Raw genomic sequence first — 27,913 nt, forward strand, 5'->3', positions numbered from 1 at the left:
CCCCAGGGCTTTGTCAGAGGCTCCTTCCTTCCTGGAATCCAATTGCACAACCAGGAGCCAGAGGTCTTGGTGGCCGGATGTGGGTCTAATCCTGGTTCCATGGCCTCCCAACTGAGTGAATGAGATTATAATGATAAAATATAATTTACTGTGTACCCAGCACTGCCCCAAGCACTTTGTGTTTCTTATCTCATTTGCTCTTCACAGAAACTCTTGGTACTATTACTATACTCGATTTCTAGAGAAGAAAACTGTGGCATAGGATAGAGTTGGTTTGCCAAGGTCAGGACCTACACCTCACTGTGTGAGGCTAGAAACTGAGCACTGGACCCCCATTCTACACTGCCTGTTTCATGAATTGTAAAAGGGGGGATAAATGTAGCACCTCCTCCCTAGGGTGTTGTGATATTCAAGTGGGATAATCCATTTACAGCATGGGCACAGTGGCTGCACGCAAAACAGTGGGAGCTGCTGTCAGTTTGATTAGTTCTGGCCTCTCTGCAGTCTTGCTACTCTCTGTTTCTTCTCAGCAGACTTCAGACAATTTTCTTTTCTTTTTCTTTTTTTTTTTTTTTGAGACGGGAGTCTCATTCTGTCGCCCAGGCTGGAGTGCAGTGGCGCAATTCCGGTTCACCAAACCTCTGCCTGCCCGTTCTAGTAGTTCTCTTGCCTCAGCTTCCCGAGTAGCTGGGATTACAGGTGCATGCCACCACACTTGGCTAATTTTTGTATTTTTAGTAGAGACTGGGTTTCACCATGTTGGCCAGGCTGGCCTTGAACTCCTGACCTCAAGTGATCCACCCCATGGCCTCCCAAAGTGCTGGGATTATAGGCGTGAGCCACCACCCGCAACCTATTAAGACAATTTTCTGTTTGAACTTCACAAGACTTTCAGCTTCTTGGTTTGGCACACATTGTCTATTTGTTGTGTATGTGGAGAACAGTGGGCAGCAAAGATCAAAACCCTTAGGGGAGGGGGGCAAGAGAGAGGATATGAGTGGGGATTCTCTGCTCCCCTGAACAGTATTCCAGGATTCCTTCACCAATTGAAGTTCAAGTTTGGTCCTCTGAGCAAAAAGTTTAGAGAAGTTCCTCTATGCATTTATTTAACTTTAGAATAAACATCTTTGTAGCAATAACAACAAAGTGAACACTCCTGGTTTTGTTCTTTTCTTTTATTTTTTTTCTTTTGTAGCTCTCATGCACACATGGAAAAACAACACAAAACAAAACCGGATGAACTGAAACCATTTCTCTATCCAAGGCTCCCATAGGTAAGAAAAGGAAAGATTTTTCCTTCTTGGGCAGGGTTAGATGGTGTTGGTGGGGGGGAGTTGGGAGGGAATGGTTCCACCATCCTGTTCCAAAGCTCTAATTCCCCTCCAATACCAAAGCTGAGTTACCCAAGAGAAGCCCCAGGGAAATTTGCTCCCTGTATACCAAGGGGATTCATGAATCTCTCCTCAAGGTAGAGATCATCAAGGATGTGCCCAGCCACTCCGTGGAGAGAAGCTGCTACTCACAAAGAACATGCGTGGTGGATTTCCAACTTGGAACTTACATGTGGGGAGGCTCTGGGACTCCTTCCTTTATTCCTTTTCCAGCCCTACTAGTCTCAGATGCATGTTGCCTGGTCACTGAGGGAGCTGCAGGCCCAAGGACCATATCTGCTTATACTTACCCACAGTGTTTTACTTGCTGTAGCCTGGATGTCAGCATTCCAGGACCACTGAGGGAGGGAGAGAGCAGAGAGGGCTGGGTCAAGTGGGCAGCTTCCAGGAACACCCTGGGAGACCTGTGGAGAGCTGGGCTGTACTAGAGTCTGGGCACAGCAGCTCTTCCGAACTGCAGACCCACTCCCTCCCTTTAGTATTGTCCTGGCTCCGTAGGCTTGAGGATTAAAGGCATGAAAAGAGTTCACAAGCCAGTGGCTTAAGACTTCTCTTGATGTTCCCAGACAGCTCTGTTCAGAGGCATTAGCTATCAGAGAGAATACTCTGCAAGATTTGAAGCTGTGGCATGGTTTGCTCGTCCAACCTTCTTTACTCCCATATTTGGCTTTTGCAGTTGACAAGTAGAGCTGGTTTGCCTTCCTCCAAAAATGTCCATGGAGAGGAGGAGCAAAGAAGGCCTAGGAACAATGAAGGGAAAGGGAAATGAAAAAGGGGAAAGCCAATACCAAAGAAACGGGTTAGGAAATTTTCCAAGGAAGGTTGATCTGAATGAAAAAAAAGTCACAAGTTTTGTTTTTAGAGCAGATAATGTATCTCTGTGTGCTTATATATTACAGCCTCACTTAGAAATGCCACAGGGGGCTGGGTGTGGTGGCTCACGCCTGTAATCCCAGTACTTTGGGAGGCTGAGGAGGGTGGATCAACTGAGGTCAGGAGATCCAGACCAACCTGGCCTACATGGTGAAACCCCGTCTCTACTAAGAATACAAAAATTAGCCAGGCGTGGTGGCGCGTGCCTGTAGTCTCAGCTACTCGGGAGGCTGAGGCAGGAGAATCACTTGAACCCGAGAGGTGGAAGTTGCAGTGAGCTGAGATCTCACCATTGCGCTCAACCCTGGGCAACACATCAACTTTCATAAAGCCAGGCGGGTGGAACTTAACACTTCCTGGTGAAAAGGACTTTGTGGGGTGAGGTTTTTGGACAGCTGTCCCAGGGAACTCCTGGGAGAAAGATCTGGTTCACCTGAGACTGGTGGAAAGCAACCTGTGCTAAAAACTTGTTCAGCCAAGAAAGCCAGGATTTGGCTAAGATAAGCATGGGCACGTTTGACCCTTTTGTGTCTTTCATTTGATATTAACATAGCTAGACAAGAGGGAGAAGGGTGACCTCAAAGTGATAAGGTCTATTTCCTTTAGAACTAGAGGACCCAAAGATCTCTTTGTTTTGTTTCTGCCTGGAAGACAAGTAGAGCTCATTCCAGTTCTGTAAAAGGTCACCAAATACCCTGCAGTCTTGTTGTAATAACTGTTTCTGTGAACTTGCTTCAGAGGAAGAAAACATACTATTTAATACTGACCAAAGACACCTGGGGTTGTTTTCTGCTGCTTCTTGTTTGTTGTTTTATTTTGCAGCAGCAGATAATGATCAGTTTAGAGTCTGGTTTCCCTGGTGCCAAAAACAAATCCTAGTACCTCCTGTTTTTGGCTCAACTGTCCCCAGCCGCCTCAAGTGATCCAATTGGAACACAGAGAACAGAGAACAACTGACTTCCCCTTCCCCTGGGTGGTGCCGTTAGAGTTCTTTCCCAGATCACACACAGTATCTGAGACTCTGCCATGGAGGAATCCACTCTGTGGGGACCTTCTCCTTTCCAGTCCCCAACCCGAATTTCTTCACAAAGTAGCAATAATTAGTTCCTAGGGCACATGGTGCTTTGCAGTCTGCACAGCTGAAATGGCTAGTCACAAGATGGTTTGTAATTTTAAATATACCTGTGCCCCACCCAGATTTCAACACGTTAGTAATTATTCCACTCCTACAACCTGGTGACTGGGAGGAAGGAGAGAAGAGGGGTCAGGATTCAAAAGAGCAGCTGCAGGGCTCAGATCTGCTGTCCCCTGCCTGCTAATAATAGCTCCCATTTTAGCCAGCGCTCACTCTGCCAGGTATGTGCTAAGCAGTTCTCCTTTGTTGCCTCTGATCCCCGAGACAGCTCTGGAAGATGCAGGTGATTCCTATTTTGATTATGGGGGAACTAAGGCTTTGAGAAATGGAGGAATTTGCCTAAACTCGAAAGCCAGTAAAAACTGAAAGCAGGTCTGAACTTCCTTCTGGTTCTCAAGCACTGCGCTTTTCATTCTCACACTGTACTGCTGCTTCAAGCTGATGAATTTAGCAAGAGTGGGTACCAGGAAATGCCAGTGAGACAGGAAGGGAACAACTGCCAAAATGCCAAACCAAAAGGGGTTTGAAACCTGAGAGTTGGCAGTTCACCACTGCAAAACCACGGGGCTGCGTGAAGGTATTCATGGGACACCAAGTGGTATCACTAGCAGCGGACTCTGCGTGCTTACTTAGAGCATAAAAGGATAGCACCCTTGGCCATTGCCTGACGTGAACTCGGTTTGGAAATTGCAGAGGTGTGGAGAGCCGTGGATGGGTTTTATAATTTATTCTAATGTAATCTCTGTACTAAAGGCTGTTTGAAAAAAAAAAAAAATGAAGTTGATGTTGCTTAAGTTATATGCAAATGTAAACTGGTCTTCCTTCAAGATGTTTGGAATGGAATGAATGCCCTTCCCCTGGGTACCTCCCAATACCTACCCTCAAAAGAGCTCCAGTAAGGCTTCCTTATCTTTCCTTGCCCTGCTTCCTGCACTGCTGCTGCAGGTGTCTCTGGGTGATTGTGGGGGAAACCACTGTGGTTAAGCACCAATACCAAGACATGGCGCCGAGCTATCTTCTCCCTCACCGCACAGCCAGGCAGGCTGCTTGGTGGATTTGGGGTCACCCTCTCCATCTGTCTCTCCCTGATAGTTACATTTCTCTTCCATCACTGTGTGTTTGGCAGTGGATGAAACTAGAGCATTACATACATTTTTTAAAATTTATTTTTTTCTCTTACTGATCTGAATGGGTAGATGAAAATTACATACATTTTTAAGAGAGCACTTACTATATGCCAGGCATTGTTCTAAGTCCTGTACACATCTTAACTCTTATCCTCATAAAATGGCACAAATTATCTCCATTTTATAGATGATAAAAATTGGGGCCCACAGAAGTTAAGTAACTTGCCCATGTTACGCAGCTGATGAGTAGGAATCTAGGCTGCTTAATCCTTTGCTTCTCTTCCACAGTGGTTCTAGCGTGAGTCAGAGTGTTCATTCAGACATCTCTTCCTGGGCATGCTAGCCCTATCCATGGTTGGGTTGCTGCTGCTATAACTGGCTTTTGGCTGCAACACTGAAATTATATCAGGTTCCCAGGTAAGTGTGCTGCTATTTTAGGTGGTCAAGGATAATATAGCAGAGTGCTGTTGATATTCTCCACAGGGTGGCTCTGAACGATTCACCTTCCTCTGGGACACCCTCTTCACTTGCTTTGTATCTGGGCACTGTGACTCAGTTTCTAAGGTTATCACCTACGAGTGCCAGATACCTTTGGTGGTGTCATTGCCTATTCGTAGAACACGCCATCAGCCATCCTGGAAAGGCATACAGCAGAACACCATAAGAGGAGCAGTATTTGGGGTCACTCCCCAAATGACCCCACAGGAACATGCCAATTCCAGAGCTTAAGAGGGAACTTGGAGGGAGTGAGGATAATAATAGCTAATGCTTATTAAGCCCTTACAATATGCCATCTCTGGTCTAAGCACATTCTGGGAACTACCTCATTTAATCCTCACCTCAACCAGCTGATGCAGATCCTATTATTATCCCCCATTGGCAGATGAAAATGAGGCACAAAGAGGGCACGTGATTTCCCACAATCACCAGGCTCATAAACAGGGGATCCAGGATTCCAACACAGCCAGCAGCTTCAAAGATTGGGCTCAAACATCATGCTACAACCGACCCCTGAACCCATGTCCTTCCGTGCGCTTTGTTTTGGGGAAATGAAGACTTTCAGCTATCTTATTGCCATCTCGTTTTCAGCCTTGAAGGAGCCCTTAGAAATAAAGTGAAAAGAAAACCTGGTCTGAAACAACTGCCAAATCCCAATTAAGGAACAAGGTTGGGAGGAGAGAGGGTGGGGGCAGGATCTGACCAGGTTGTAATTCAGTAACTGATGTCTGTAATTGATCACTGAGAGGAAGAAGCAGGAATGGCCTTCTCAGTCAGCATTCATAGTGGCAGGAGAATCCAGGATCTGTTCTTGACCTTCTTGTTCTGGAAATGAGACTTAAGCCCTGTTCATCCTTTGACTCCCACACTACCCTACTGGACTCTCCTTGCCACATGTTGCTGCTGATTGCTCACCCCCATTTCTAAGACACTGACAGGAAGGAAGGGTGTCTCCCAGCTGGCAGCATAGGTTTCATTTTAGCATCCGAAAAGCCGAGCATCACCACTCCGATTGCTGTTAATTATAACATTACTACTTTATTTTGGATGACGTTTAAAAAGTTACGCAAAGGCCAAGCATGGCCAGGCATGGTGGCTCATGCCTGTAATCCCAGCACTTTGGGAGGCTGAGGCGGGCAGATCACCTGAGGTCAGGAGTTAGATACCAGCCTGGCCAACATGGCGAAACCCCGTCTCTACTAAAAATACAAAAATTAGCTAGATGTGCTGGCACACACCTGTAATCCCAGCTACTTGGGAGGCTGAGGCAGGAGAATTGCTTGAACCTGGGAAGCGGAGGTTGCAGTGAGCCAAGATTATGCCACTGCACTCCAGCTTGGGCAACAGAGTGAGGCTCCATCTCAAAAAAAAAGTTATGCAAAGATATTTGCAAATATATCTGATACGGGATTAATATCCATAATACATAAGGAACTACAACTCAACAACAACAAAAAATTGGATTAAAAGATGGGCAAAGTATCCTGCACATGTACCCCTGAACTTGAAGTAAAATTTGGAAATTTTTTAAAAAAGGGCAAAGTAGTTGGGTGTGGTGGTGCATGCCTGTAGTCCCAGCTACTCGGGAGGTCACGGTGGGAGGATCACTTGAGCCCAGGAATTCAAGGTTGTAGCGATCTATGATCATGTCATTGCACTCCAGCCTGGGTGACAGAGTAAGACCCCATTTCTGAAAAAAAACAATGGGCAAATAATTTGAATAGACATTTCTTCAAAGAAGATATACAAATGGCCAATAAGCATATGAAAAAATGTTTAACATCACTAGTCACCAGGGAAGTTCAAATCAAAACCACAAAACCCATTAGGATGACTGTTATCAAAAAATGAAAAATAACAAGTATTGGCAAGGATGTGGAGAAATTGAAACACTTGTACATTGCTGGTGGAAGCTCCACCTGGTTACAGCCACTGTGGGAAATAGTTTGGCTATTCTTCAAAAAGGTAAACAGAATTACCATAAGATTCAGCAATTCCACTTCTAGATATATATCCAAAAGAACTGAAAGCAGGTATTCAGAAAATGTACATCCACATTCATAGCAACATTATTCACAACAGCTTAAAGGTTATTGAGAAACAACCCAAATGTCCATCAATAGATAAATGGGTTGACCAAGTGTGCTATGCACATAGAACAGAATATTATTTGGCCGTAAACAAGAATGAAGTACTGATACATGTGACAACATGGATGAACATTGAAAACATGCTCAGTGAAATAAGACGGACACAGAAACACAAGTTTTGTATGATTCCACTTGTATGAGATACCTAGAATAGGCACATTCATAGAGAGAGAAAGTAGAACAGACACCCAGGACCAGAGGGAAAGGAGAAATGGGAAGTTACCATTTAATGGGCATAGAGTCTATCTGGGATAATGAACAAGTTTTGGAAATGGATAATGGTTCCACAACATTGTGATGTAGTTAATGCCAACGGATTGTACACTTTAAAATGGTTAAAATGATAAATTATGAACATTTCACTATAGTTTTTAAAAATCACCAAAAAATGTTATGTAAAAAGTTCTGTGGGGTTTAATCTTTTAGCAGTTCATAAATCCATTAACATTTGCCACAGCTACCCTACAGAGAGGCATGTGAAGAGGTATGTGAACACCACACTTGGCTTTCTGAGCTGGAACTAAAAACACCATTGCTCTACTCCTTGGAGTTTCCCCAAAGTGAGTCTGTCCACACATGGTTGCTATTGGACCCTACCTGTTGCTACTGTATCACTGTGCTGTGTTACTAAGGAATGTGACACGTTCTGACTTTCAAAGCATTTACACAGTGAATAATACTACTTTTGTGCTCCTTGGTATAAGGCCACATCTTCAAGTACTTCAGCATTTAAAAAAAAAAAAAGTGAGCAAAGGATTTATCTGGCTAGAGTTTAAACTCCAATCATTATTTAGTCAGGGACAGAGCCAATTGTAGTGTTTAAACGGCATTATTATTTAGACAGGGACAGAGCCAAGTTTACAGAATTCTGGAAAGCAAGCTTAACCTCAGGGTACCTTAGCAGTGTTCTATGTGCTGGTCCTGAGCATTTAATCCAGAGCAAACTGGTCATCCATTTATAACCCAAGTTTTCTCTGTAAACTGAAAATAAAAAGATGGATAAGGCATAACTCCTGCTGTCTGTCATGAAGCTGAAAGTCTAACAGAGGCGTAGAAATAATGCAAATAGGGTACAATAAGTGTTAATTAGCACATATTCAAAGTGTGTTGGGTGACTGGGGTCAGGGTCCAGGGCAAGGTCACAGAGATGAGATGGCATTTGAGCCACGTCCTGAAGGAAGAATGGAGTTTTCCAGGATGACAAAACACAAAACGGACTTCATGTAGAAGGAAATGCATATGCAAAACCTCAAAGCATGGCAGGATGGGACACCCAGAAAACCACAAGCAGCCGTGTGTGGGTAGAGCAAAGGCGAGTAGGAGAGTGGCAGATCCTGAAAGGACATAGAAAGAACTGAGATTTTGTCATAGCTCAATGGGCAACATGGGCAACTGTTGAAGGGTTTTAAGTGTGGAAGGGGCCTGGAGGGACATGATCCGGTTTTCATTTCAAAAAAGAAATTTAAAGTCTGGTGGATGGATTTGAAGCTTGGGACAAGGAGACTAGTTTGAAGATTGTCAGAGGAATCCAGGTGAGAGGTGAAGAAAGCCCAGGTTCCAGAGCTATTTCAGAAGCAGCAGAGACAAGAATTGTAACTATTTTACTAGACTAAAGTTCAAAATGAGGTTACCGTTCCTTTCATCTTGGAATTATAGCAAGGTGAAGCCTGCAGAGCTGAAGGGCAGCTGGTTCCTCATGTACCTGCTTCTTGTGGCCAAGCCACGGGAGCCTCAGCCTTGCCATGGGAATGAGTCCTGTAGCTGCTTTTTCTCTCTCCTTCCTCTTCTCTAGGGCACCCTTAGTCAGCCTTCCTAAACTATTTGAAGACATGGCCTTTAAATTTCCTGTTGTCTTAATTTATTTTTATTTTTTGACTCAGTTTTATGGATACTTCAAAAATCAAGGAAGTGTAAGAAGATAGTAAAGAATGTTCCTCCCAGCCACCCTGCATCCACCCATTTCCCACCCCAACCTGCAAAAGGTAACCACTGGCTGGGCCTGGTGGCTCACACTTGTAATCCCAGAATCTTGGGAGGCCAAGGTGAGCAGATCACATGAGCCCAGGAGTTCAAGACCAGCCTGGGTAACATGGGGAAACTCCATCTCTACAAAAATACCAAAATTAGCTGGACGTGGTGGTGCATGCCTGTAGTCTCAGCTACTCGGGAGGCTGAGGTGGGCAGATCTGTTACTAGTCTTTTATGCATCCTTCCAGGGATTTTTGTAAACCTATGGTCAAGCAAATATGATTTTACGTTCTTCCTTTCCCCCTTTTATTTCCATTCTTTCTTGGCAGCAGGGGTCCTTCTTAGGATAAAGTTAGGAAGCCCCAGGGGAACTCATTCAGACCTAAGGAGTCAGTCCTGGTTGCCGTTGTCTATTAGTAAGCCGTTTTCCTCTGCAATACCTTACAGTATAAGGGCCCCAAACAAAAAGCCTTCCAGTGGGGCAAGGCCTGATTGCCTCAGGAGGCCCCACAATGGCCAAGGCCTCCATCTATCCCTGGACCTACTGAAGTAACTGAGGCAGCCATGCTGGCCTGCACCAGACAGTGTGGGTGAGACCCTTGAACACAGTGGAAATGCAGGCATCACTGAGGCGCCCAGCCTCAGGCTGAGGACAGAGTGCCTGTGCTGTGATTAGATGTGACTCCTCCATAGCCAAGAGGGCCTACATTCTCAGTGATGATTCTTCCATGACATTCAGGCACTTTCCCCAGGTACAGCCATGGGGGAAGATGGCTGGGCACAAGGGACCAGCTGCACACTGCTCCTGGAGTCAGCTCTCCAGGACAGGCCTCAACCTTGGGCCTCTTCAGAAGCACTGCTCCTATTTCTTGCCAGCCGGTCTCAGCCCAAGCCACCCAAGTCTGCACCCCCTGAGGACAGCGGAGATATTACATTAACTTTGAAATAAAAGGAGAGACTCTAGGTCTCACTGCTTCCTTCCAGAAGCTTCTTTTGCCTCTTGCAAACATGGGTGGCTTTGGGAGGAGTGCCAGCACACTTCATATACCAGAAGCACCTCAGCCCTGAGGTCTTGGGGACATAGATAGGTTCTTCATCTCACATGATGGGGACTGAGCTCTTTTTGGTGGGTAAAGTGGATTGAAATAAAGGAGGAGGGCTGACAGGAATTTGAGATAAGCCTGGGCAACAAAGCAAGACCGCATCTCTACAGAAAATAAAATAAGGTTGGGTGTGGTGGCTTATGCCTGTAATCCCACCGCTTTGGGAGGCTGAGGCAGGAGGATTGCTTGAGCCCAGGAGTTCAAGACTAGCCTGAGCAACATGGCAAAACACCATCTCTACAAAAAATACAAAAATTAGCTGGGCATGGTGGCGTGTGCCTGTAGTTTTAGCTACTCAGGAGACTGAGGCAGGAGGATCACGTGGACCTGGGAGGTCCAGGTTGCAGTGAGTAAAAGAAAAGAAAACTGAGACCTACAGAGGTTAAGTAACTGACTTTTAATCACTGTTACTTATTTTTTTCTCTTTTTTTGAGATGGAGTCTCACTCTGTCGCCAGGCTGGAGTGCAGTGGTGCGATCTCTGCTCACTGCAACCTCAGCCTCCTGGGTTCCAGCCATTCTCCTGCCTCAGCTTCCCAAGTAGCTGGGACTACAGGTGTGCACCACCACACCCAGCTATTTTTTGTATTCTTAATAGAGACGGGGTTTCACCATGTTGGCCAGCATGGTCTGAATTTCTTGACCTCATGATCTGCTCGCCTTGGCCTCCCAGAGTGCTGGGATTACAGGCATGAGCCACTGCGTCCGGCCCAATCACTGTTACTTTTAAGGAAATCCATTTGACTACTAAGGCATAATGTCACAATGGCTTAGACAAAATAGAAGGAGTTTCTCTCTCATGTTAGTCTCATCATGAGCAGTCCAGGGCTGATAAGACAGCTGAGTCTTGTTGGGGACCCAGGTTTCTTCTTTCTTGTTGCTGTGCCTTCTCTAGGGAATACCCTATTCAACCTTGTCAAAGATGGAGCAATGCCACCTCTGCATTCCAATGGGAGAAATGAGAGGAAGTGGAAGACACAACCTTCCCCTTTAAGGGCATAACCTGGAAGTTGGGCTCTTATTTCAATGGCCAGAATGTGGTCCAATGGCCATACCCAGTTGCAAAAGAATCTGGGAAATGTAGTCTGACTGGAAGGTGACTCATACAGCTAAAATTCAGGGAAGAAGGGGAGAATGGGTAATGGAAAACAGATAGGAATCTCTGTCACAGTCAGAAGTAGAACTGGGATTCAAACCTAACAGTTCGACTTCAAAGCCGGAACTCTTAACCATAATCTTCATTATGCTGTTGTTTTAGAAGAATTAAATGAGGTCCACAGTTGGTAAGGTCTTTCTCTACAGTTTGAGACTTTCTTTTAATAGTCTACTTTGAGTACATGAACACATGTATGCACATACATTTTTGCTAAATGGATAGATTATAGCTGCTCTTGCCACAATATTATAACTCTTACTGTGAAAGTTGTTCAACATTGATGGGGAATCAAGTAATGTTTCCTTTTTTTTTTCTTTTTTTCTTTTTTTGCCTTGAGACAGGTTTTTACTCTGTCACCTAGGCTGGAGTGCGGTGGTGCAATCTTGGCTCATTGCAGCCTTGACCTGCTGGGCTCAAGGGATCCTCCCACCCCAGCCTCCCCAGTAGTTGGGACTACAGGTGTACACCATTTGTAGTCAAAAAATAAAAATCAATTTTTAAAAATTGATTTGTAGAGGCAGGGTCTCTCGCTATGTTGCCCAGGCTGGTCTCAAAAACTCCTGGGCTCAAGTGATCCTCCTGCTTCCCTTCCCAAAGTGCTAGGATTACAGACATAAGCCACTCACTGCCTTTCATCCTCTTCTCATAGACTTTCAATTTTTAGTATTTTTTTGTGAGTCTTTCTTCTTTTTCTTCTCTTTATTCTCCTCTCCCTCCTTTTCATGCCTCATACTTTATGATGCTTGGTATATGAGACCATCATCAGTTTTATAATTTTTTTCTGCATCGGATTGTAGGATTGGGCTTGGAAATAACTCCCCCACCAATAAACTTTCTAACCTTTCACTAGCAAGTGGGGAAAACCAGGGTAACTTCTTTTTTTTTTTTTTTTTTTTGACACAGTATCGTCTTGTTGCTCAGGCTGGAGTGCAGTGGTGTGATCTCGGCTCACTGCAACCCGCCTCCAGGGTTCAAGCAATTCTCCTGCTTCAGCCTCCCGAGTAGCTGGGATTACAGGAGTGCGCTACCACACCTGGCTAATTTTTGTATTTTTAGTAAGACATGGTCTCCCCATGTTGGCTAGGCTGGTCCTGAACTCCTGACCTCGTGATCTACCTCCTTGGCCTCCCAAAGTGCTGGGATTACAGGTGTGAGCCACTGTGCCTGGCCAGGTAACCTTTAAGAATTCTTAGAAGCCCAGAAATAAACCCAAACCTATATGGTCAACTAATTTTTGGCAAGAGTAACAAGAAGACACCTGGGAAAAGAACAGTATCTTCAATAAATTGTACTGAGAAAACTTTATTTCCACAGGTAAAAGAATAAAATTAGACTCTTATCTTACACCACATGCAAAAATCAACTCAAAATGCATACAAGACCTAAGCATAAGATTGGAAACAATAAAACTCCTAGAAAAAACACAGGGGAAAAGCTCCTTGACATTGGCCTTGGCAATGATTATTTTGCATATCATAGCAAAAGCTCAGGCTACAAAAGTAAAAATAAGTGAGACTACATCAAACTAAAAAGCTTCTGCATAGCAAAGGAAACAATCACCACAATGAAAAGGCAACCTACAGATTGGGGAAAAAATATTTGCAAACCATATATCTGGTAAGTTGTTAGTATCCAAAACTTACAAAGAACTCACACAACTCAATAACAAGAAAACATATAACCCAATTTTTAAAATGGGCAAAGGAACTGAATAGATATTTCTTCAAAGAAGACATAAAAATGGCCAACAGGTATATAAAAATAAAACATCAAAACCACTACGAAATGTTACCTCACACCCATGGATAGCTATTATCAAAAAGACAAAAGGTAAGTGTTGGCCAGGGTGTGGAGACAAGGGAACCCTTATGTGCTGTTGGTGGGAAAGTAGTTTGGTGCAGCCATTATGGAAAACAATATGGAGGTTCCTAACGAAATTAAAAATAGAACCACCGTAGGATCCAGCAATCTGAGTTTATACCCAAAGGAAATGAAATCACCGCCTTGTAGGCTGGGCACAGTGGCTCACGCCTGTAATCCCAGCACTTTGGGAGGCCGAGGCAGACAGACCACCTGAGGTTGGGAGTTAGAGACCACCCTGATCAACATGGAGAAACCCCGTCTCTACTAAAAATAGAAAATTAGCCAGGCGTGGTGGGTAATCCCAGCTACTCTGCAGGCTGAGGCAGGAGAATCGCTTGGACCTGGGAGGTGGGCCGAGATGGTGCCATTGCACTTTCTAGCCTGGGCAACAAGAGTGAAACTCCATCTCAAAAAAACAAAACAAAACAAAAAAAAACCACCTTGTAAAGATATCTGCACTCCCATGTTCTTTGTGGCATTATTCACAATAGCCAAGATATGGAAGCTACCTAGGTGCCCATCAGTGGATGAATGGATAAAGAAACTGTGGTGCATTTATGCAATGTTACTCAGCCTCAAAAAAGGAGGAGATTCTGCCATTTGCTACAAAATGGATGAATCTGGGGGACATTATGCTAAGTGAAACTAGCTATACACATAAAGAAAAATATTATAGGATCTCACTTACATGTGGACTCTAAAGAAAAAAGTTGAATTACAGTGAAAGACAGTAAAACAGTGGTTACTAGAGGCAGGTAGAGGGGAGAACAGGGGAGATGTAGGTCAAAGAATACAAGTAGCAGACATGTAGGATGAACAAGTCTGGAAATCTAATGTGCAACATGAGTTAATAATAGTGTATGGCACTTGGGATTTTTGCTAAATGAATAGATTATAGCTGCTGTTGCCACAAAAAGGGGGTAACTGTGTGATGATGGATATGTTAATTTGCCTCACTGTAGTAACCATTTTACTGTTTATATGTATCTCATAACATCATGCTGTATACCTTAAATACACAAAATAACATTTCTTTTTTAAAAAAATACTTAGAAAATATGAGAATATTTAAAATTAGGATACATCAAACATGATTTTGCCACAATTTGATGATTTTCATTAAAAGACAAATTCATGTAATTTGTTCCCACGTGTTGTATTTTAGGGTTGGCATAATAGAACGCTATCAAAATTAGGAAGTTTCATAATGATCCATGTATGTACAACTGCACTCGGGTACCCCTGTCTTCTCTCACCTCTGTAAGAGCAATTTTGTTTACACCTCTCAAGACTCTGGAGACATGTTTTACAAAAGCAGTTTGTAGTGAGTATTCATTTATTTGGGTTTTCCTGGTGTGGCCCTTTCAGCTCTGCAGAATGCCACAGCAATGAGGAAACTGTTTGTTTCCAAGCAGGAGATGCCAATGTGATGACAGACTTTTTGAAGGCATGTAGCTGGTGGCTGTTAAATCTGCATTTCCTGACATGCATAATGGTCCGTAAGCTGCTGGATGTGAGCAGAGAGTTGGTTAATAATCAAGCCTTCTTTTTCATAGTGTTTAACAATGCAAAGTGCTTTTAAATAATTATTTTAGCTAATCTTAACAATAACCTTATGAGATCAGTAGGGATATCCTGGCAACATAAGAACATATTAAACGTCATTCTCATAAGACAAAGGTCTATTTTCCCCAGTTTAGAACCTAGGTACTCTCTGATAAGTAGAATGCACACCTAAATTATATTATTTTCAACAAATGTCCATTGAGCCCCACCTATGGGCCAGTGGGCACTGCAAGATGTTGGAGAGCTACAGATGAACAAGACACAGCTGCTTCTCTCAACTCTGTCAATCAGGAGAGAGACATGAAAACCACTATCATCAGATGCTAAAAGTGCCATAATCAATGTCTTCGGGGAAAATGAAGGAGAGGAGAGCAGGTTTCAGAGAGCTGCAGAGGATGTTTGTGCTGACCTTTGCAGTGTGAATAGGATTCTGCCTGGCAGTGAAGTGAAGGGAGGACATTCCAGGGAATGGGTGCAGCATATAAGGGGGTCAGAGGCATGAACTACATGATTTCTTCAGAGAATGAGAGGGGAAGGAAGGATGCATTTGATTAGCAGATGGTGGAGAGCCTTGTTTGCTATGCCAAAAGACTTGAATTAGTCCTGCAAACCACGGAGGCAGTAAAGAGCAGATCTAGTTAGGTGTGAATCCAAATTCCAAGAACTTGCTGACTTGGGGGAGTTGCTTAATCATCATCTGTAAAATAGGGGTTATACTCATCCTTCTGGGTTAGTTTTGATAAGCACTTTGTAAGCTGGTGTATATAAAGTGCTTGGCACAGTGCCTAGCACACAGTAAGTGTTGACTATTAACTACTATCCAGTAATATTTCCTAATCTTTTTTGAATCAGGCTCCTTTGAGAATGAATGAGTCCTCTCCTCATATACAGCATTTTGTATATAATTTAAGGGGATTCACATTATCTCCTGAAAATGGAGTCAAAGATAAGAGTCCTGCTGTGCCTTCTCAAAATTTTTTTAACTTTATTTTTTTTAGAGCAGATTTAGTTTCACAGCAAAATTAAGAAGATACAGAGATTTACCTTATATTCCCCACCCCTATGCATGTATTAACTTCCCTGATGATATCAACGTCCCTTACCAGAGTGGCACACTTGTTACAACTGATGAACCCACAGTTGATGCATCATAATAACCCCAAGTCCATGGTTTACCTTAGGGTTTGTCCTTGGTGTTATATATTCTGTGGGTTTAGACAAATCCATAATGGCACACACCCATCATTATAGTATCATATAGAGTAGTTTCACTGTCCTAAAACTCTGCACTCTCATCTGAAGTTCTCTTTCTTTCTTTTCTTTCTTTCTTTTACTTACTTTCTTCTTTTCTTTCTCGCTTTCTTTCTCTCTTTCTATCTTTCTTCCTCTCTCTCTTTCTATCTTTCTTCCTCTCTTTTTTAGAGTCTCACTCTGTTGCCCAGGCTAGAGTGCAGTGGCGTGATCTTGGCTCACTGCAACCTCCGTCTCCCAGGTTCAAGCGATTCTCCTGCCTCAGCCTCCTGAGTAGCTGGGATTACAGGCACCCGCCATCATACCCAGCTAATTTTTGTATTTTTAGTAGAGACAGGATTTCGCCACGTTGGCCAGGCTGGTCTTGAACTCCTGACCTCAGGTGATCTGCCCACCTCGGCCTCCCAAAGTTCTGGGATTACAGGTGTGAGCCACCACGCCTGGCCTGAAACTTTCTTTCTTTCTTTCTTTCTTTCTTTCTTTCTTTCTTTCTTTCTTTCTTTCTTTCTTTCTTTCTTTCTTTCTCTCTCTCTCTCTCTCTCTCTCTTTCGACAGAGTCTTGCTCTGTTGTCCAGGCTGGAGTGCAGTGGTGTGATCTCAACTGACTGCAACCTCCACCTCCAGGGCTCAAGCAATTCTACTGCCTCAGCCTCCTGAGTAGCTGGGATTACAAGCACCCACCACCACGCCCGGCTAATTTTTGTATTTGTCATAGAGACAGGGTTTCACTATATTGACCAGGCTGGTCTTGAACTCCTGACCTCAGGTGATCTGCCTTCCTTGGCCTCCCAAAATGCGGGGATTACAGGGGTAAGCCAATGCATTCATCTTTATGTGAAGTTTTAAAGCAGGAAAGTGCTAATATCAGGTTTTATTTTTTATTTTTGTGGGGAGAAATACTGGGTATTGGAGAAGGATACCATCTTTGATTCTCAATTTTTTCTTTTTTTGAGATGGAGTTTCACACTTGTTGCCCAGGCTGGAGTGCAGTAGTGTGATCTCAGCTCACTGCAACCTCCCCTTCCTGGGTTCAAGTGATTCTCCTGCCTCAGCCTCCCAAGTAGCTGGGATTACAGGTGCCCGCCACCATGGCCAGCTAATTTTTGTATTTTTAGTAGAGACGGGGTTTCACCATCTTGGCCAGGCTGGTCTTGAACTCCTGACCTCAGGTGATTCGCCTGCCTCGGCCTCCCAAAGTGCTGGGATTACAGGCGTGAGCCACCGCACCTGGCTGGTTCTCAAATCTGACTGTACATTGTATTACCTGTAGTGATTCTTAGAAACCCTAGTGCACCCAGCTTCACTCTCAGATATTCTGATTCAGTTGGTCCGGGTCAGGCAGAGCATCAGGCTTTTTTACATCTTCCAGGGGATTCCAATGTATAGCCAGTTTTAAGAACCATTTGGCTGTCTCCAGTGTTAGACAGCCAGAGAGAGGAGAAGAGCAGAAGAGGAATGGAAAGAAGAATAAAGGAGAGGAAAGATTCAGAACACTTTGGAGATGGAATCAATCAGACCAAGCAACCAATTACATGTAGTGAGGGAAAACGGTGTGAGGTGGTCCAAAAGGGAAGGAGGTATTTGTGTTTTGTTTATTGTTTACTACTTTTTCTTCACTATGGAAAAGGGAGGAGTGGGCAAGAAGAAAATAATTCATTCAACAAACATATACTTAAAATACATGTATTGGCCAGGCACAGTGGCTCACACCTGAAATTCCAGCACTTTGGGGGGCTGAGGTGGGCAGATTACCTGAAGTCAGGAGTTTGGGACCAGCCTGACCAACACGGTGAAACCCCGTCTCCACTAAAAATATAAAAATTAGCCTGGTGTGGTGGTGCATGCCTGTAATCCCAGTTATCCAGGAGGCTGAGGCAGGAGAATTGCTGGAACCTGGGAGGCGGAGGCTGCAGTGAGCTGAGATTGTGCCACTGCACTCCAGCCTGGGTGACAGGAGCAAGACCCCTTCTCAAAAAATAAACAAATAAATAAAATAAAATACATATATTAAGTGCAAACTGTGGGTCGAGATTTTGTTTTGGGCATCTTTAACATGCCTGTGGAACATGGAAATGTCACAGAGGCACCTGAAAATACCAGAGCGACTGGAAGTCACCAGTTCATAACTGGGTGATCGTGAAAGAGTGTGGATGAGATCACCAGGAGAGAGTCGAGGAGAGCCAAGAGGGTGCTGAACGCGGGGAATCATGGACCACGGACCCTGGGGGATTGGGGAGGAAAGCCTTTGTGTGGGATGGTGAGGGTGAGAGAAGGAGGCAAGAGTTTCCAGAAGGAGTGGGTGGCCAGTGTGTGAAATGCAGTAGAGAGATGGCCAGAGGTGAAGGCCAACAGGAGCAGGCCCCTCACTTGATAATTAGGAGAGGGCTGTGGCTTTTGAGACAGTGGCAGGGATGGAAGCCAAATTCCAGTGGGTGCAGATGAAAAAGAAAGTGAGGAAGCACAAGCATTGACATAGGAAGTTTGGGGAAAAAGCAATGAAAGCGGTAGCACAGGGAAGGAAGGGTGGAGGACAGCTTTATTTTAGGCTGGAGTGGCATTATTGTAGTCTGAGGGGAAGGAGCCAGGCTAGAGGAAGCCATGAAAAATACAGAAGAGGGAGGAGACGGGCAGTGGAGCCAGGGCTCCACTGCGGCAGGCGGCCCGGGGCTCACAAACACTGGGTGAGAAATTGCTCTTGGATGGGACTAGGGATGCTTGTTTCTTTGAGTCTAAAGTGAAGAAGTTTCCAGAATGATGCAGGCCTGTCCAAGAAGCCACCCAGGGTCATTTCTGATTCCCATGACAGCCTCCTGCCTATATTCTCCCACTTCCCAGGACTCAGTCTATTTTGTGCTCCCCTTGAATGCTGCCTCCACCCCAGGACTTGAGGCTGGCTGGAGAGTGAGATGGGATAGCTGAGGTTTCCACCTCTCACTGTCCCAGAAGAAAAGCATGGGGCCTCTTTCTGTTTCTAGTTAATGGCTAATCACAATGCATGAAGAATCCAGCTGCAGCTACAAAGATTTGTGGATTCTCAAAAGGTCTTCAGTCATTCTTACTCATTCTTTCTTCCCCTTCTCAGAGGGTTCTCTCCTCTGCTCCCTGGCTCTCTTGTATTGACCTTGCTTCCAGTTATTATACATTGCTGGACATCCCCTCTTCCTGAAAGTCTTTCTCCTCTGAGCATTAGTGACATTCTTCTCCAGGTTGTCCTCTTGTCCACTGTCTCCCGTCCTGTTCCTGACCTCTAGATGTGGAATGCCAGGACTCTGTCCCAAGCTCCTTCTCTTCCCCACGTACATGCTCTCAGAAGGCCATTGTGTCTAGTCCATCACTTTAAATTTCATCTCTACACTGAGATGTCCTGACCTCCTTATCCAATACCAGCACTCCCCACTGCATGACTGAAATTTCCATTTGGATGTCTCACAGGGATCTCAAATTTAACATGCCCAAAACAGAACTCTTGATTTTTTTCCCCCCTCAATCTGCACCTCCTTCTGGTTTTCCACTCTCAGTATATACTGGCATTTGTTCCCTCAGTTGCTGAACTGGAAACTCAAGGTCAACCTTGATTCTTCTCCCTTGCAAATGCAATCTATCAGTAAATCCTATTGACTCTACCTCCAAAATGGTTTGAAATCAGTCCACTTCTTGCATCTCCAGTCTGGTCCAATGTTACTCAAAGTGGAGTTTACAGACCAGTCACATCAGCATCACCAGCAAAATTGTTAGCAATGTAAAATGTTGAGCTCCTTTCCATCCAGAATCAGACACTCTGGGGATGGCACCCTTCAGAGAATTCTGATGCCTGCTCAGGTTTGAGAAGCACTACTCTGATAGTGCCTTCATAATCTCCAGTCCAAGCCACTGCAATAGCCTCCAACTGCTCCCCTTACTCACTCACTTACCCACTAGAATCTGCTCTCCCCCTATAGCCAGAGTGATTGTTTTTAAAAACAGTATCATATTATATCACACATACACCCTCTATCCCCCAGTTTAAGATCTCCCATGGCCTCCCTTGGACATAACACAATCCAAGTTCTCTTTCCTGACCCATAGAGTTCTGAGGTGAGATCTGACCACATCTACCACTCCAGCCTCTGCCAAAATCTCCCTTCCCCCTTCCTCTGGGCTGCAGCTCAATGGGCTTTCTCCCACAGTGCATCAGCTTGTTCCTGACTTGGGACTTCTGCACTGGCTGTTCCCTCTGCTTAAAATGCTCTTCCTTTGAACTTCAGTTGCTGGTTCCTTCATGTCATTTTCTGCTCAGTGTAACTGGCACCCCCTTTAGAGGGGCCTTATGCCAATGAACAAATCCAAAGCAGCTCCTTTTTACAAAATATGCAGTTTTAACCTGTATAGCACTTACTACTATCAATTTTTACAAATTTTCTTATTTATTATCTAATATAACATTTTTGGTCTTTGGTTTTTTTTTGTTTTTTTTTTCTTTTTTTTTTTTTTTTGAGGTGGAGTCTCGCTCTGTCGCCCAGGCTGGAGTGCAGTGGCGCAATCTCGGCTCACTGCAAGCTCCGCCTCCCGGGTTCACGCCATTCTCCTGCCTCAGCCTCCCGAGTAGCTGGGACTACAGGCGCCCGCCACCACGCCTGGCTAATTTTTTTGTATTTTTAGTGGAGACGGGGTTTCACTGTGTTAGCCAGGATGGTCTCGATCTCCTGAACTTGTGATCCACCCACCTCTGCCTCCCAAAATGCTGGGATTACAGGCATGAGCCACCGCGCCCGGCGTTTTTTTTTTTTTTTCTTGTTTTGAGATGGTGTCTCACTCTGTCGCTCAGGCTGAAGTGCAGGTGAGCGACAGGATCAGCTTCTCTGATCCTCGCACCTTACCCTCCTGAGTAGCTGGGACCACAGGTGCACCCTGCCACGCCTGGCTAATTTTTGTAATTTTTTTTGGTAGAGACGAGGTTTTGCCATGTTGCCCAGGCTGGTCTCGAACTCCTGGCCTCAAGCAATCTGCTCATGTCGGCCTCCTAAAGTGCTGGGATCATGTGCGTGAGCCACCACGCCTGGCCATTAATGTACGTTTTATGAGACCTGCTTTATCTTGTTCATTGCTGTGTCCAAGTGCCTGAACAGTGCCTAGGACATAGATGCTCCCTAAATATTTGTTGAATTGATGAACTTCACTTCTTCTTTACTTGTAGGCCTGAAGTTGCTATTAAGAAATAATAATTCAGGCTGGGCGCAGTGGCTCATGCCTGTAATCCTAGCACTTTCAGAGGCTGAGGAGGGTGGATTGCCCGAGTTCAGGAGTTTGAGACCAGCCTGGGCAACATGGCAAAACCCCATCTCTACTAAAAATACAAAAAAATTAGCTGGGCATGGTGGGGCGTGCCTGTAATCCCAGCTACTGAGGAGGCTGAGACAGGAGAATTGCTTGAACCCAGGAGGTGGAGGTTGCAGTGAGCCGAGATCGTGCCATTGCGCTCCAGCCTGGGTGACAGAGCAAGACCCTCTCAAAAAAAAATAAATAAATAAAAAGAAATAATAATTCATGAACTAGTGTTTGCTCAAATGGCTACTCGATCCTCTCATGTGGCTGCATTTCTGGAAGCCTCCAGCCAGTGTCAGTCTCATCTCAGAGGCCTGGGTCCACATATTAGTGCAGTCCCCTTAGAGCACATCTCGAAAGGAGGCAGGAGCGTGAAAAGATGGCAGGAGTGCGAAAGGACACTAGTGGGCTACTTTCTTAGAACTTTAGGGAGATAATCCGTGAATGATACCTGAGGGCCTCTATTTTTGTTGTTGAGTAGTAGGCAAAGTTGCCTAATTTTTTTTTTTTTTTTGAGACTGAGTTTCACTCTGTCGCCCAAGCTGGAGGGCAGTGGTGCAATCTTGGCTCACTACAACCTCTGCCTCCCAGGTTCAAGTAATTCTCCTGCCTCAGCCTCCTAAGTAGCTGGGATGACTGGCGCTTGCCACCATGCCTGGCTAATTTTTGTATTTTTAGTAGAGGCGAGGTTTCACCACGTCGGCCAGGCTAGTCTTGAACTCCTGATCTCAAGTGATCCACCCACCTCAGCCTCCCAAAGGGATTACAGGCATGAGCCACTGTGCCTGGCCAAAGTTGCCTAATTTTTAAGAAAATTGTCTTTATGGTCCTAGAAGCCTGGGTTTAAGTCCTGGCTCTGCCATTTACTGCTGTGAAGCCTTGGGCAAGTCACTTAAACACAGTAAGTCTCAATGTCCTCATTTGTACACCAGGGGTGAGAACAGTACCTACAACACAGGACCGTTGTCAGGCTAAACGAGACACCTACAACATATCTGGCAATGGCAAGCCACTGCGTAAGTGTCAGCTATTATTGTTATTATTTTATAATGAGAGAGAGAGAAGGGCAACTAGCACCGAGCCTCAAAAAAACAAAAAACAAAAAAAAGGCTGGGTGCGGTGGCTCACGCCTGTGATCCTAGCCTTTTTTGAGACCATGGAGGCAGGCAAATTGCTTGAGCTCAGAAGTTCGAGACCAGCTGGGCGAGATAGTGAAACCCCATCTCTACAAAAAGCACAAAAATTAGCCAGGCGGCCGGGCGCGGTGGCTCACGCTTGTAATCCCAGCACTTTGGGAGGCCGAGGCGGGCGCATCACGAGGTCAGGAGATCGAGACCACGGTGAAACCCCGTCTCTACTAAAAATACAAAAAAATTAGCCGGGCGTGGTGGCGGGCGCCTGTAGTCCCAGCTACTCGGAGAGGCTGAGGCAGGAGAATGGCGTGAACCCGGGAGGCGGAGCTTGCAGTAAGCCGAGATCGCGCCACTGCACTCCAGCCTGGGTGACAGAGCGAGACTCCGTCTCAAAAAAAAAAAAAAAAAAAAAAAAAAAAATTAGCCAGGCATAGTGGTATGCACCTGTAGTCCCAGCTACTTGGAAAGCTGAGGTGAGGTGAGAGGATGGGTTGGGCCTGGGAGGCGGAGGTCACAGTGAGCCAAGATCATGCCACTACACTCCGGCCTGGGTGATAGAGCCAGACCTTGTCTCGGGGGGCGGGGGGTGGGGAAGGCACAGCTATACACAATAATAAGAGAAACACAAGCTAGAAGTACATCAAAATGTCATTCTTCATTTTCCAAATTGGCAGAGCCTAGAAGTTGGCTGACACTGTTGGTGGAACACAGGGAAGCTGGTGGGAGGGTAAATTGGTACAACCACCTCCACGGAGAGAACTTTGGCAACTGCTAAGAAAATTACAAATAAATATGTCCTTTGGCCCAGCCAGTCCGCTTCCAGGAATTTATGCCACAGATATCCTGGCACATATGCAAAATAAGGTAGGTTCAGGTTATTTATTTCAGCACTGTTTGCTTAACAAAATATTGGAAGCAACCTAAATGTCCATGAGTAGGGAAAAGTTAAATAAATCATGGTCTATTTATACAATGCAACAAATAAAATGAAAAACTTCCTGTATATACTGATGTGGAACACTTTCCCAAATTGATTGTTACATGAAAAATGCAAGGTTCAGGATTGTATGTATAGCAGGATGTAACAGAAAGCAGGCTGTGGAAAAAAATATATACCTGTATGCATGTGTCTTTTTTTTTTTTTTTTTGAGACGGAGTCTTCCTATTGTCGGCCCAGACTGGAGTGCAATGACGCGATCTCGGCTCACTGCAACCTCCACCTCCCGGGTTCCAGCAATTCTCCTGCCTCAGCCTCTCAAGTAGCTAGGATTACAGGCACCCGCCACCATGCCCAGCTAATTTTTGTACTTTTTAGTAGAGACGGGGTTTCACCATGTTGGCCAGGCTGGTCACGAACTCCTGACCTCTGGTGATCTGCCCACCTTGGCCTCCCAAAGTGCTGGGATTACAGGTGTGAGCCACCGTGCCCGGCCATGTGTCTCTTTATATAACCAGAAGACCTCTGAAAGGGCAGAGTAGAGGAAAAGTTTTTATTGTACACTCTTTTGTAGTTCTTGAAATTTGAAATTTGAACCATGTGAATGTATTATCTGTTTAAAAAAAAAAGGTGAAGATTTTAATTTTTTAAAACTTGTGAGTACTAATGCTCAATGCTTGTTACCTGTTAGGTAATGATTGGTTCTAGGAATGGTGGATGGTAAATCTCTCTCAATGACAACAAATGTCAAATACAAAAGCAATGATAACAAAGGTACTAAAGACCCAGACATTCTTTGGGTTCTGTGCTTGATGATGTAATTGTTGGCTCGCAAGGGAGTTGTTCACAAGGAGATAATAACCTGATTATGCCCAACAGACTCTATATCAATCGTCAGAGAATGTTCTGTATTTCTCCCAAGTTTTTAAAAACAATTTTTTTCTTTTTCATTTCTTCCAGCATAAAAATGCATAGTTAACATGCATTTGGAATAATCTTTTCGAGCCATATGGATTTAACTGTGCTTTTTTTGGAAAGAAGCAAGAGGGAGAGTGGATATACATTTTCTTCACGTTTCTTCTGCCTTCTATTTAGCTAGCAATTTTGTGAGAGAACCTAAGCACAGCTTAGAGGAATGTGAAGTCGGCCTCCCAGTGGGCACTACTTCTCTGTTTTGAGAGTTTCTCTGCATGGCAAGCCCTCCTATACTCCTGCCAAACACTACCAGTCTCCAACTTCCTTACTACACATTGCAAAATTTTATGCAGGTTTTTTTCCCCCTTCCTTCTGATTTGTTTCTAATCCCCTAACTCTTTGCAAGTCTAGTTGCCCTGGGTCCTTCTAAGACTCCATGGAAGTAAATGGGTGTTAATATTATTAATTGATTACTTCATTCCATAAACATTTACTAAGTCCCTGGTGTGTGTCTGGCACCATGTCAATGCTGGAAACTCGAAAAAGAATAAGAAATGATTCTGAATTTAAGGCACTTACAGTTGTTTTGGAGAGACAGAAATACAGTACAGCGTGGGAAGTACGTGGGTGCTATGTGAGCACCAGAAAGGGGCACCTAACCCAGCTTTGGTGGGAGAGTGGGATAGGAAGGGATTCCTGGGGAAGCAAGGGGTGAGGAAAGGCTTAAAGGATAAGTGGAAGTTAACCAGGGAAGGTGGGGTGAGGGGTATGATCAGGGTTGGATATTGGAGGTAAGGAATACCTGTGTGAGAGTGAGAAGGAGCCTTCTATGTGATAGGAGGGGTACGGTTTCAGCAACAGCAAAGTCTTGGAGGTGAGAAAACACCCCAAGGGTATGTGTGTTCATTCAGTTTAACTAGGATGTGATGTGTGCAGCAGGAAATGGCAGTAAATGAGGAAAAGAGGACGTTATTGAGAACATCAAGTGCAACAGAGGGGTAGAAACACAGGGCTGAAGATACTGACAAGTAATAGGTCATGGGTGATCTTGATGAAGTGGTTTCTCAGGAGTGGTAGGGCCTGAGACAGGATCTGGTACACTGAGGAGTGAAAGGGAGGTGAGACTGCACTCAGATAATAGTTAACATTTACAAACCACTTTCTATATGACAAGGCTCTAATGCATTCATTTCTCACAACAGCCTGAGAGGTAGACATTATCCACGGCCTTATTTTACAGATGAGGAAACTGAGGCACAGAAAGGTTAAGCAACTTGCCAAAGGTCATGCAGGTAGAAGTGGCAGAACTGAGAGCTTAAGGCTCCAGAAACCAAACTCCTGACCAGTAAGAAACTGGGATTCCAGAAATGCAGCCATTGCTAGAGAGTGACTCAAGGCTACTGGAGATTGTAGCACATTTATAGACACAAAGAAAGGTGCCTGAAGACGTGCGAAGAGTGATGTCTGACAGAGCAAGGTCCGGGAGGATAAGGCTGAGCCCTGGATTTGACAATAAGAAAATCACTGGTGACCTCTCAGATAGGAATTTCAGCAGCAGTTGGGGAGGAAGCCAGACGAACCAGAATGAGGAGAAAAAGGGCTTAAGAGCCACCATTCAAGCACAAGGGGTGGCAATGCCCGAGGGTCAGATGGAGACAGCCCCATCCAGGCAGCAGAAAGGGAATGCGTTAGTCAGGGTTCCCCAGAAAAAATATAGGAGCGTGTGTCTGTGCGTGTGTGTGTGTGTGTGTGTGTGTGTGTGTGTGTGTGTTTATGGAGAGAGGGAGAGACAGAGAGAGAGATTTATTATAAGGAATTGACTCAAGTGGTTATAGAGGCTGACAAGTTCTAAGTTCTGCAGTTGGCAAGCTGGAGACCTGGGAGAACTGATGATGTAGCTCCAATCTCAATGTTAGCAGGCTTGAGACCTAAGAAGAGTTGATGTTTCAGAATGAGTTCGAAGGCAGGAAAAAATCCAGCATCCCAGCTGGAAGACAGTTAGGCAGGAGGAGTTCCCATTTACTTGCCGTAAGGAGTTCCATGCAGGCCTTCGATAGATTGGATGAGGCCAGCCCACATTAGGGAGGACAACTGGCTGTACCCAGTCTACCAATTCCAAAACTATTTTCTTTTTTTCCCTTTTTTTCCTCTGCATTTTTGCTCTGCTTTATCAAATGTTGATTTCATCCAGAAACATACTCACAAACACACCCAGAATGATGTTTGATCAAATATCTGGTCGCCCTATGGCCCAGTTAAGTTTATATCTAAAATGAATCATCACAGGGAGATAAGGCCAAGTATGACTGCAGATAAATCTGTTTCAGAAAACAGGAAGTTCAGAAGAGGACAGACTTCTGCCGTCCCCCAAAAACATATACGCATCAAACTAGAAAAGATCTTTCTTTTTTTTTCTTTCTTTCTTTCTTTTCCTTCCCTCCCTCCCTTCCTTCCTTCCCTCCCTTCCTCCCTTTCTTCCTTCCTTCCTCCCTCCCTCCCTCCTTCCTTTCTTTTTGACAGGGTCTCATTCTGTTGCCCAGGCTGGAGGGCAGTGGCACGATCTTGGCTCACTGCCAACTCCACCTCCCAGGTTCAAGCAATTCTCCTGCCTCAGCCTCTCGAGTAGCTGGGATTACAGGTGTGCACCACCACGCACAGTTAATTTTTATATTTTTAGTAGAGACGGGGTTTCACCATGTTGGCCAGGCTGTCTTGAACTCCTGACCTCAAGTGATCCACCCATCTCAGCCTCCCAAAGAGCTGGGCTTACAAGCATGAGCCACGGCACCCAGCCTAGAAACAATTTCTTAAACCAACTTCAGCTGGATCCCTGAGGTCAGGGTGACGTTTTCCATTTCTCAAATGTCTTTGGAAGAGTGGAGGCTGAGCTTTCAATAGTAAATTATTATTTATAACTTTTATTGTTATCCAAAAAAGTGCCAGTTTTGTGATTGGCATTTAAAAACACTGAGTTATGTTCTGATGATGACAGGCTCTTGCTAACCATATGGTTACCTTGTATCAGTTACCGAGATACACATGTTCAGCCCTGCTAAATGTCCAGGCCCTTGAACCTTTTCACAGACAATGCGTGAGTGAGGCTGGGCAGTTCAGTGACCTGGGCGGTTCAGGAGTCTGGCACTCAGCCAGGAAGTTTCACAGCCAGAATTTAAGCGCACATCTGTTAGACTCTAAAACCAATAGCCTCACTACTATGCAAGCACACCTGTAATCCAGTATGTCCACCAAATTTCATCCTAAACTATCTTAAAGGAGAAATTTTACTTTGAGACAGGTCTTGCTCTGTTCCCCAGGCTAGAGTGCAGTGGCGGATCTTGGCTCACTGCAACCTCCGCCTTCAGGGCTCAAGCAATACTCCCACCTCAGCCTCTCAAGTAGCTGGGACTACAGGTGCATACCACCATGACTAATTTTGAGACAGAGTCTCACTCTGTCGCTCAGGCTGAAGTGCAGTGGTGCGATCTCAGCTCACTGCAACCTCCGCCTCCCAGGTTCAAGCAATTCTCCTGCCTCAGCCTCCCGAGTA

At 44.9% G+C, this 27,913-nt stretch overlaps 1 long non-coding RNA gene across 1 annotated transcript in view; it reads left to right on the plus strand.

The window, feature by feature from the left end:
- The window catches only part of LOC129486690 (uncharacterized), a 71,525-nt gene that overhangs the window by 31,061 nt on the left and 12,551 nt on the right, over positions 1–27,913 (plus strand). The window contains exons 8-9 of the long non-coding RNA XR_010121722.1: positions 1,196–1,274; positions 4,815–4,943. This is a non-coding gene — a long non-coding RNA (uncharacterized lncRNA). The remainder of the gene's footprint in view (positions 1–1,195; positions 1,275–4,814; positions 4,944–27,913) is intronic.

Source organism: Symphalangus syndactylus, chromosome 7, assembly GCF_028878055.3.
Source record: "Symphalangus syndactylus isolate Jambi chromosome 7, NHGRI_mSymSyn1-v2.1_pri, whole genome shotgun sequence".
NCBI classification, from domain to species: domain Eukaryota; kingdom Metazoa; phylum Chordata; class Mammalia; order Primates; family Hylobatidae; genus Symphalangus; species Symphalangus syndactylus.